The 11,255-nt window shown below is 46.0% G+C and overlaps 1 protein-coding gene across 3 annotated transcripts in view; it reads right to left on the reverse strand.

Moving 5' to 3' along the window:
* KIDINS220 (kinase D interacting substrate 220) overlaps positions 1-6,669 on the reverse strand; it is a 100,384-nt gene extending 93,715 nt beyond the window's left edge. For all 3 annotated transcript variants that reach the window (XM_075269091.1, XM_075269090.1, XM_075269089.1), the window contains exon 1: positions 6,570-6,669. The gene's annotated coding sequence lies outside the window, so the exon portion shown is untranslated. The remainder of the gene's footprint in view (positions 1-6,569) is intronic.
* Positions 6,670-11,255: the final 4,586 nt, after the last annotated feature.

Below are 11,255 nucleotides of genomic sequence, written 5' to 3' on the forward strand. Positions count from 1 at the left end.
ACCACCGGTATAGCGGGGCCTAGACACTGCATCCACTCTAGGACTCATCCTTCCCCCACATACAGTCAGTATCAAGGGGGCTTCTTTTATTTAAGGGAGACATGAAACTCTATTATGCATCCCATATTATACATACAAGAGCAGGCCAGGATAAACCGTGTACCGGCTGCACTTACCCGCCTGAACGTGGCTTGGCTGGATTGTACTCGGTCAGGTCAGCCAAGCTGTGGTCAGGCTGGTACTTGCAGCCAATATGCAGAATTTATTTTGGCCTGAAAATACTTTATTGTTGAGTTTCCTCAGGAAGTAGCCACATATACTGACAACCCAATGCAGCCGAATCCCCGGCCACCTGCAGTGGTGACAGACATCGTGAGTGTGAAGACAATCCTTTAGTGTTCCCGGCACACTCAGGCAGCCCACGGCCCCCGCGGACACCATGTCTGACTGTTCCCTCATAGTGTCAGTCTTATGCTGCTGCTTTTTTCGGTCGCCCTACCACTGAGCTGTTAGAAGGTGCCGGGTGCTCAGGAGTTTGCTGCGGCTTCTGCGTTCTTTACCTGAACGTTGTCTGAGCGAGTCTATCAGGCTCTGCTACATCACTACATCGCTCTCCACTATTCCTAGAGGTCATCACCATCATCTACTGAACACATCCAAACCTTTATGGCATTATAATAGTTATACAATTAACCTGTTTCCTAAACATGGCTGCAGTTTACGGTATAATAGGACCAGAACTCATCACCCCCCAGGGGAACACATGACACAGCTTAAGCCCGTATACATAAGAAGTCAGCTCAGCTGGCAGATTGTACTGTGTATGGTGGCCAACACTACAGCTGGTCTAAAATAGGGGTCCCTGCCCCATGTCCTGCCTGCTGAGGTGACTGCCGCATCTAGGTAGGGGGAGGGAGACGATCCTGCTTGTGATATTTGGCAGCGATTTCGAAATCTTGAATGTGAATAAGAAAACAGAGACACCTATGCCAAGTCAGCACAGACCGGAGGGTCATAGGTGACACAGTACTGGTGACGCTGCAAAAACAGAAAGCCATAAATCACTTATTTATACTGTTCACCCGCAGGTCACCTTGGCAGGGGCGACAGGCTGACATATTAAAGCTGTACAACCAAATTGTCCCGTCTGATAGCCGAGGGTCCCAGTCCTGGCAAACAGATCTTTTCTCCAGGGGTGGTGTACTCCAGCCAAGCAATTCCCCCTCCTGAGACCCCTGCATGGTGTTATCATGCACTGTGCCGGCTTTTCGGAAGAATGGACACCCCAGTAATACAAGGAGGACTCACATCCTTATAGAGGGGCTCTCTATTCTGGTTTATACACTGGGGTCCCAATACCTTCATGTTATAAGACAATCCTTTTAAACTAGGATACATGAAAGACAGCAGGATTTCAAAGCAAGTTTCAAAGAGAACCCCTTTCGGAACATGGCCCCTGCAGAGAGAAGCTGAGTGCCCAGGTGCCCACTTCCAACAACCCTGGCAAACAGATTTAGATGCAGTCCAACACCTCAAGTCCACCAGACATTGAGCACATTGTATACAGAGGCATTGTGGTGTACAAGCAGTTGTCCAGCTGCTAAGGAAGGGGCACAAGTTATAGGACTGGCACCCCTTATGATGCCGCCGGCTTGTGCCACATCCATATTTGACACACCATAACCTATTCAGCACTCCAACAACTCCAGTTCTTTGCATAAAGTAATAGCTGCCCTTCCACTGATTCTGGCGCAGTTCGAATTTTTTTTTTCTCTAGCCCCCCCACACACACACACACACACACTTCCTGAGCAATCAGTGCTGTTAGTTTTGGTGCCTGATATTTAGGTTCTGTATTGTCAGGTATGCTGTGTCAGGCAGGGGCAGACAAGGGGTGTGAATCTGGTGAAGCTGAGCTCTGACACTGGTTGCCTCTGATTGGAGCTCTGAATCACGCCCCCTGCCTGACCCCACCCACCTGACATTACAGAGCCTAAACAGCACATCAGGCATCAACTAACTGTGCTGGTTTCTAAGGAATGGTGGGGGCTAGAGAGAAAATTCCAACTGCGCTGAAATCAGTGGAGCGGTGCTTATTAACAGATGCTACGAACTTCAGCAAATCTAACGAATCCCATCTACATATTGTGGTAAAATACACAAAGCGCTACAATTTCCAAAACTGTTGCGGTTTTGGAAATCGCAGCATGTGATTTATACCTACGAAAATGCTGCAGATTTCCTATAGGAATAATGGAGGCAGAAAGTCTGCAGAGGAAAACTCTTCTGACTTTCTATGAAAAGCGCTACAAGAAAAACCGCAGTGTAATTTTTCCTGCAAAGCTTTTTTTTTTTTTGCTGCGGCCCGCAATGTGGGTGATATTGTTCTTTATGACGTCATTGTCAGTACCCTGTAACGTGACGTCATCAGCACATATCCCTGACTTGTCCTGGTCACATCTAGCAGAACACAGCCTGGTTCGTCTATGGGATAGCCAGACTTCTATTATCAGTGGGCAAATTTTACTTTTTACCTGTCCATTTTGACAGGCAGCGTGAGAGTTATCTCAAGTCATCTAGCTTATCTAGTGGCGCACCCATACATTTTACCCATTTTACCCACGGGGGTCCCTGAGCTGCCACTTTTTTTTTTACATGGGCCCTCCTCTCTGGAGCAGCAGAAGGAGTTTAAGTAAAAAGACCAAATTTAATTGAAGAAATATATTCTCATTAAAGGGTTTGTCTGGGATTTTTAACTAATGACTAGAGATGAGCGAGTAGTATTTGATCGAGTAGGTATTCAATGGAATACTACGGTAGTCGAAATACTCGTACTCGTTCTAATACTACTCGCTATTCACAGTAAAGATCCGATTCAGAACCAGCATTGATTGGCCGAATGCTATACAGTGTATAGCATTCGGCCAATCAACGCTGGTTCTGCAGCAGGCTCGTCCTTGCTAGTCAGGAGAGCTGGCAGCTCGCGTTTATGCAGGAGCTGACTTTTTCTCATAGGAATGCACTGGCCAGCGCTGATTGGCTAGTGTACAGCATTCAGCCAATCAACGCTGGTCCTGCTGGAGGTTCGTCTGTGAGAAGGCGGAGTCTAAGATCGGACCACAATGGGGACTGCTGTGGTCCAATCTTAGACACCGCCTCCTCACAGACGAGCCTCCGGCAGAACCAGCGTTGATTGGCCGAATGCTGTACACTGTATAGCATTCGGCCAATCAATGCTGGTTCTGCAGGATGAGTAAGTTCACATTAGTGCTTGCCTCCTGTCCGGAAGGAGTCCGCAGGAGGACCCCCCCCGAATGGAATATCAGCGCAACTGATGGGATCTGTGCGCTTTAACTGCACTTCGCTCCTCCTAAACACTTTCCTCCTGCTACTCGTGGACTTGGTGACTCTCCTTTAGTCGAATAGTGGTTTCCCCTGAAACGAGCATTTTTTCCCATAGACTATAATGGGATTCGATATTCGATCGAGTAGTCGAATATTGAGGATCTACTTGAAAAAAATATCAAATCTCGAATATTTCACTAATCGCTCATCTCTACTAATGACCCCTTAGCCATGGTCTTCAGTGACCCTGTTTTACTGATCTCTGGTTGTTGCAGGCCTAAAGTCATAGGCCTCCTAAAGAAATATACTAGACAATCCCTTCAAGGAGTATCATCAGTAAAACCTCTAAATGCCAGGACTACCTGTGTGACAGATTGTATATGCCCAGCTTACACATTCTGCCTTACAATCTAGCAGGGATGTATTCTCCAATACGTCTCCACCCCCTTCCTCAAGGACAGCTTATTAAGATGGGACATGAGAATGCGCCCCCCTCCCCTCGTGTGCCAGCCATGAAGCAGCCAATAGACAGGATTAGTACAGTATTAGCAGAGCAATGTCACTCGCACCTCCGAGACAAAGCACCAGCAGCCATTCCTCCGCCCTTGTCAATCATCATATGGAAATGCATCTAACACACAAAGAAAGATGTTGCTGAATGTGGGCTGAGCAATATGCACTGAAGGAAATCATAATATATATATATATATATATTATATATCGCTACAGATACAAGATATGAACTATGTAAATATAAGCAAAATATCCAGAATAAAAAAAAAAAAAAACATCAGGAAGGACAAGGAGACGACCACACCCGGGATGAGACAACAACCAGTGCAGCGCAGGCTCCTAAGGATGTCAGTGCTTATCACAAATGTAGCAGAGTTGAACGTGCCGTTTAACTCTTTGCATAGTGACAACAATGAAATGCAGCGGTCTAATGGAAAAACAGCAATAACACACAGTGAACCGTGCCAAGTGAACTCGGCTCTGCTACATCTATAAGGAACATATGGGATATGGGAACATCATATAACCTGCATGGGAAACGGGAATCTGAAGTTCTTGTTTTTGTGCTTTATTCCAGCTCAGTATTTGACTCAGAATTGGCAACAAGAAAAGATGTATTTATGGTTCTCTTTTCTACAGCAGAAGCACCACCAAACCATACACAATTTAAGGTGGCGTTACACGATACATCACCAAACCACACACAATTTAAGGTCTCAGTACACAATACATCCAAGGTGCGGTAAAAACATGTGGATTGCTGGTAATGGCCGGCTGCACTTGTTTTGTGAAGCAAATTATGCTGTAAGAGCCGACTTACATGGTGAAATCTGCAGCTGATTTTGGGACAGGTTATACCCCAAAATCAGTGGTAGATTCCAACCCACCTCTGTCTGCCACTGAATTACACAGGAGACAGATCTTGCCGCAGAGTCCATGGCTCATGGCATCCCTTTCACCTGGGCAGAAAATGTAGAGGAAACCATCAAATTCCTAAATTTCTCTTCATTTACTGTTCCTAGTTCACAAGTATTTTCTCCAGCTCAGGCGTACAGTACACCTCTTTATTCACATGATGGAAACCGGTTGTGATAAACAGACAAAACAGTCCACAACCAGTTTGCATCTATGCGTCGCCCATTTGCACTGGCGTCTGTGAGTAATCCGAAAAAAGAGAGACGAAGGCGCTGGCCTTCCCATAATAATAGTTAGAATAATAATGGATTTTATTTATATAGCACCAATATCTTCCACAGCGCTTTACAACTCAATGTTTCCAGAAAGATCACTTACCCATTGCTCCATATCACTAAATGACTGGAATAGCCAATATGGGTTAAGGCTAGGTTCAGGTCACCTTCATTTTCGCCCATTGCTCTGATCTGTCACAGGAGCGGAACAATAGACTGAAGAACTAATAGTATGACAGAACCAGACAGAAAACATATCTCATATCTATCATGATTCACTGTGATGTAAAAAAACAAGATGGAAACTTTCTTCTGTCTTGTTTGTTAGAATGGGGTCACACTATATTTACTCAATGTCCGTTGCTCTCATCCGTCACATGATGGGAGTAATGGACAACAGACGCAAACGAAGCGCTGTCTGTTGTCAGTCTGCATTCACCTTCATGTAAAAAAAAAAAAAAAAACATTTTCTTCCGATATAGTCAATGGGAATGGACACAGATGGAGGGTTACTCTACCACCGTTAATGTCCGTTGCAGTCATTTTAGGATGAATAACAGCAACGGACTCTCGTAACGTAATGTGAACATAGCCTTATTTTAGACAGAAAATACTATTATACCTGCAGTATTTTATTTTCCATCTAAAAAGTAACAAACAGGAAAGAAGAAAACTTGTGAATGACGACAGATGTAGACAACGTGCTCCGCCTGCATCAGCCATTGCAGTCCGTGGATCTGATCCCATCACCCATCAGATCAATAGACAAATGTGAAGGTGATGTGAACAGCGCCTAAGTCCATATTAGTCATTACAGCTACTCAGTGAGATGTGAAGGATAAATGATATTTCTGGGAACTTTCATCCATGGACAGATCAGTCATGGACTAGCAACTATACAACAGAAAGGGTAAATATGGCCACTGTTAGATTACATGTACATATATAAATACATACACAACATACATACATGTAAACGTATTGTATATAAGTGGATAAATACACATAAAATCATATTGATGCATACATATAACATGGAAACATATCTAAATACATACACATTACATGAAAACGTACATTGATTCATACATGTAAACTATATATATATATACAGTATATACACACACAAATAGACATAAACATACCATGTAAACACAAATAGATACATATATAACATGTAACCATACACAACAGATACATATAGAACCACATACATACACTCATAACATGTAAATATATACAGATACATACACACAGTATAGATATATGTATGTAATGTAAACATATATATATTATATATATACAGCATGTAGGTGTATATATAAATGTATACAGACACTACTCTATATAATATGGCTACACGGCATAAACATCCTCCTCCCTATTGATATAGCGGTCAGTGTCAGCCCTGCCGTCCATCACCCCACAGGATCCTGCTGTAAACAACATCCAGCCCCTCCCACTCGTCACGACACTGCTGCCAGTCACGGCCTCCCCCCGGTCCGCGTCCTCTCCCCTCACCGAGTACACCGGGCTCTGTCGCGGCTCTCAGCTTCAGATGCCACAGCCGAGCTCCTCAGCAGGTAGCCATCTTGTCTCTCCGGCAAGTAGACAAGCCGAGCTGATCATGTGACCAGGGAGAGTGACGCTCAGCAAGCGGGTGGGCGTGGTCTTGGTGGCAAAAAGCCAATGACTTAAGAGGAGGGGCGTGGCCACCCGACATAGCCTCCTGCCCTGGGCTAGTCGCCAGCTGAGAGCTTGAAGTTGTTTCCACGGTAACTGGCCATGGTTCTTGGTGGTTCTCTGCTGTGTAATGGAGTCAGTGATGTCTTTAGGGATACTGCAGCCATTACTGTGTGAGGAGGGGCTGAGGGACATTGTGAACAAGACAACATGAAACAACCAGTGGAGTGTGTGGTGACATTTATCTGTGACTTCTTTCCATTGTAGGAGGAGATATGGGCTGTGTGAGCCATGAGGCTAGGACTAGCCGACATCACGTGTGAAGTGACATTAAGATTCCGTGTCACATTCAATTCCTGTTAATGGGGTCAGAATGTGATTATATAGGGATTTTTCTCCTATCAGTATGTCTTTGTAGAATGGGAGGAAATCCACACAAACACGGGGAGAACATACAAACTCCTTGCAGATGTGGCTCCTGGCAGGATTCGAACCCAGGACTCCAGCGCTGCAAGGTTAACCACTGAGCCACCGTGCTGCCCCTGTTTACTTCAATAGAACTGAACTGTAGTGGATAAGCCCCATTTACAGGGTTACCCCTCCTCATGATGTCATTAGTAGAGATGAGCGAGTAGGATTCGATCGAATACCTCCCCTGCATAGTTATTGGTGTAATCTGTCAAATACCACACGGTAAGCGCAGTAAAAATTCGATGCCCCTTCCACCTTCCCTGGCGCTTTTTACACCAATAACTATGCAGGGGAGGTTTTCGATTGAATAACACTCGCTCATCTCTAGTCATTAGTAATTCTCATGATGTCATCAGTAATGACCCCACCCCATGTGATGTCAGGTCTGTAATCATCCATTGTGGCGCACTCTTATTAACTGTCACATAACATCTGGGAGACACCCAAAAAAAAGGTTGCACTCCTGGAGCTGGCAAATCTCCTGGGCCTGCGTCCACCAGACTCTCTGTAATTTATTTATGACGTGGGTACATCACATTCTACAGTAGTCATGTCACAAAAAAAGGAGTGTGGTCAAAAATGCAGGCCCACATTACTGAAGGAGGTTTGGCAGTGCCCAAAAGAGACGTAGTCTGGCATGAGGGGAATGGCCATGTCTAAAAATCTCCCCAACATCAATCTGCCAATCACCCTATAATAAAAAATAAAAAAAAACTTTAGGGCTCGTTCACACGGGGCAAGAGGGGGTGGATTATGGTGCTGAATCCACCTCAGAATCCGCCCCCTCATAATAGAGGTCTATGTAGACCGCTAGCTTACTTTTTTCCATGAGCGGTATGTTTCGGCTCATGGAAAAAAAGAAGTGAGCTGCCCTTTCTTCAGGCAGATTCTGCGGCTGATTCAGCCCCGGCGTCCGACTCGCGGAAGCACCCGCCGGTCTAGGCCCATTCATTTGAGCATACTCCACATTTTGGCCTTATTATGACGCGGCTTCCTACGTCACAATCAGGACCAAAATGCACCATACCGCCCCTCCGTGTGAACCAGCCCTTATACTCCCCCTGTACTCACTCCTCACACCAGCGCAGTTCTTCACCATAGCCAGAGGAGTATACCTCAACCTCAGTGCACATGCACCATACCCACTAAAACCAGGGTGTACGTCCACTGCCTCACTGAAGAACTGCACAGGCGCCGGGAGCACCAGAGAGGGACATTAAACTTGGTATATAAAGACCTCTGGGTGGTTTAGTGTCCCAAATTGACATTAATAGATTCCCTTTATAGTGGCCACACCACACTGAACTCTGTGAGCGCTTAGTGAAAATAGATCCCTGACGGATGCCAGATGGCTGTGAAAAAAGGGACCGTTTTGGCTGTGTTTTTTATCCACGGTCGTGTGAATATAGCTTTAGAGCTTGGGCCAAATGGGTCTTCTAATATCATAAAGTAATGATATACAGAGGGTACAGAAAGTATTCAGACCCCTTTAAATGTTTAACTTTTTGTTTCATTGCAGCCATTTGTTAAAAACAAAAAAGTTGATTTTATTTCATATTAATATACACTCAGCACCCCATCTTAACACAAAAAAACAGAAATGTAGATATTTTTACAAATTTATTATAAAAGAAAAACTGAAATATCACATGGTCAGTTTTCAAGTAGTCAGACTCTTTGCACTGACACTCATATTTAACTCACATGCTGTCCATTTCCTTATGATCCTCCATGACAGGGCCGGCGTCAGCGCACGGCATAGTCGGGCAAGTGCCGGGGCCCACAGAGCCTCTGGGGGCCCCCCGGCACTTGCCCGCCCCAGCACTTGCCTGTCCCGATTTCAGCTCATCGGCGTCCGACATACATAGGCGATTAAAGCAGGAGCTGTGAGCTCAGCTCCTGCTTTAACGCTGCGGGCCGGCTTCGGCGTGTGTAGGCGCGATGTGATGACGTCACATCGCGCCTACAACTATGTGAATGGACTGAGAGAGCGGAGAGAGGAGCGGCGGGGGAGTGATGGAAGGTGAGTGTAAGTGTTTATTTTGTATTAAACATTAAGGTGGGACATAATGAAGGGGGCCCATGAAACTGGGGGGCAAATGAAGGGGAGGGGGGGAACGGCACGACACTGGGGCAGATGAGGGGGGGGGGACGGCATGACACTGGGGCAGATGAGGGGGGGGGACGGCATGACACTGGGGCAAAGACGGGGGGACATGAAACTGTGGACAGATAAAGGGGGGAGAACGGCATGAAACTGGGGACAAAGATGGAGGGGGCCCAATGAAACTGGGGGACAAATGAAGGGGAGGGGGGGAACGGCATGACACTGGGGCAGATGAAGGGGGGGGGGGGAGAACGGCATGACACTGGGGCAGAGACGGGGGACATGAAACTGGGCAGATAAAGGGGGAGAACGGCATGAAAATGGGGGCAGAGATGGAGGGGGGGACATGAAAATGGGGGCAGAGGAAGGGTGTATATGAAACTGGGGGAGAGATGGAGGGGGGGCATATAATTTACGGGTGACTGTAGAAGGATTATACTATGTGCGGGCACATGAAAAATGAATGAGAATGGGCGGAGTCAACATAAAAGTGGTGAAGCTAAATTTGCCACGGCGCGCAGAGCACATTTTGCCCCTCTTTCTACTCTTCAGAAGTTGGGAGGTATGGCGTTGGTGACGTCACACTCCTGCGTGACGTCACTCGCTTCATCTGCGATGCACAGTGTCTCGATTCCCCCGCCTCCTTTACAAGGGGGCCCATAAAAACCTGGAGCCGTCCCTGCTCCTTGAGATGGTTTTACTCCTTCATTGGTGTCCAGCTGTATTTAATTGAACTGATTGGACTTGGTTAGGAAAGTGTTATGACCCGGTCTCTGCCGTCTCAGCCTGTTGGGTTCAGGCGTGGAGTGTCTGAACGGCATTCGATGCATGAATCATCTGAGGCACTGCAGGGGAATGTTCACACTGAGCATGCTGTTTCTGCAATAGCACTCAATCATGGAGCATGTGATGAGTTGCTTTGTGGGTCAGTGCTTGGTGTGTCTTGGCCTCTAAAGGGGTTAAGTCCTCTGCAGTGCTGAGGGATTACAGGCTGTGGGCGGTTCTAAATCCTGCGCTTTCCTATTTATATCCACTGTGCATGCTGTCTGATGCCGGTCTTAAACTTCAGTTTCCAATGTTCCTGAAATGGCCTGTTTGCCTGAAGCTGCTATTTCATCTGCATCTGAGTCCTGGCCCATCCAGCTTTCTTTGCTGCCTGTTGATATTATCCTGATATTTTGTTAAGTATTGAGCTCATTTATCCTAACATAGTTGCAGTGAACCCTAGCCTTATTTTCTTTTTGTAGGGTTTTGTGTGTGTGATACTAAGTTCTGTTCTTCCTATCCCTTTTCATAGTGTCAGCTTTCTGTGTTTCACATTTATTTGCTACACTATACTTTGTGTTCCCCCATATTCACCATTAGTCCAGTCGGACATCTGTGGGGGCTTTTTCTGTATCTGCCTCTCCTTCATAAATGTGAAACTAGTCAGGGGTTTCTGTTTCACTAATAGGGAAGTTATTTCTCCGGCTGTGTTCGCGCCCACTCAGGTTAGCTAGTCGGGCCCACGGCTACTTCTAGTGTGCAAGGCAGGGTATAGGAGTATCACACACTAGATATTCCAAACTGCTCATACTCATATTTAGTTTTTTCTTTTGTGTTTTCTCTTTAACTTGACTGAGAGTTTATCAGTCGGGCCAGTCCGTTGTCAGAGATCCCCAGACCATAATCTTAAAATGGAAGAAGTTTGGGACGACCAGAACTCTTCCTAGACTCCAGCAAAACTGAGCAATCGTGAGAGAAGAGCCTTGGTGAGAGAGGTAAAGAAGAACCCAAAGATCACTGTGGCCGAGCTCCAGAGATACAGTAGGAAGATAGGAGTAAGTTCCACAAAGTCAACTATCACTGCAGCCCTCCACCAATTGGGGCTTTATGGCAGAGTGACTTGAAGGAAGCCTCTCCTCAGTGCAAGACATATGAAAGCCCACAAAGAGTTTGCCAAAAAA

Source organism: Leptodactylus fuscus, chromosome 3, assembly GCF_031893055.1.
Source record: "Leptodactylus fuscus isolate aLepFus1 chromosome 3, aLepFus1.hap2, whole genome shotgun sequence".
Lineage (NCBI taxonomy): Eukaryota > Metazoa > Chordata > Amphibia > Anura > Leptodactylidae > Leptodactylus > Leptodactylus fuscus.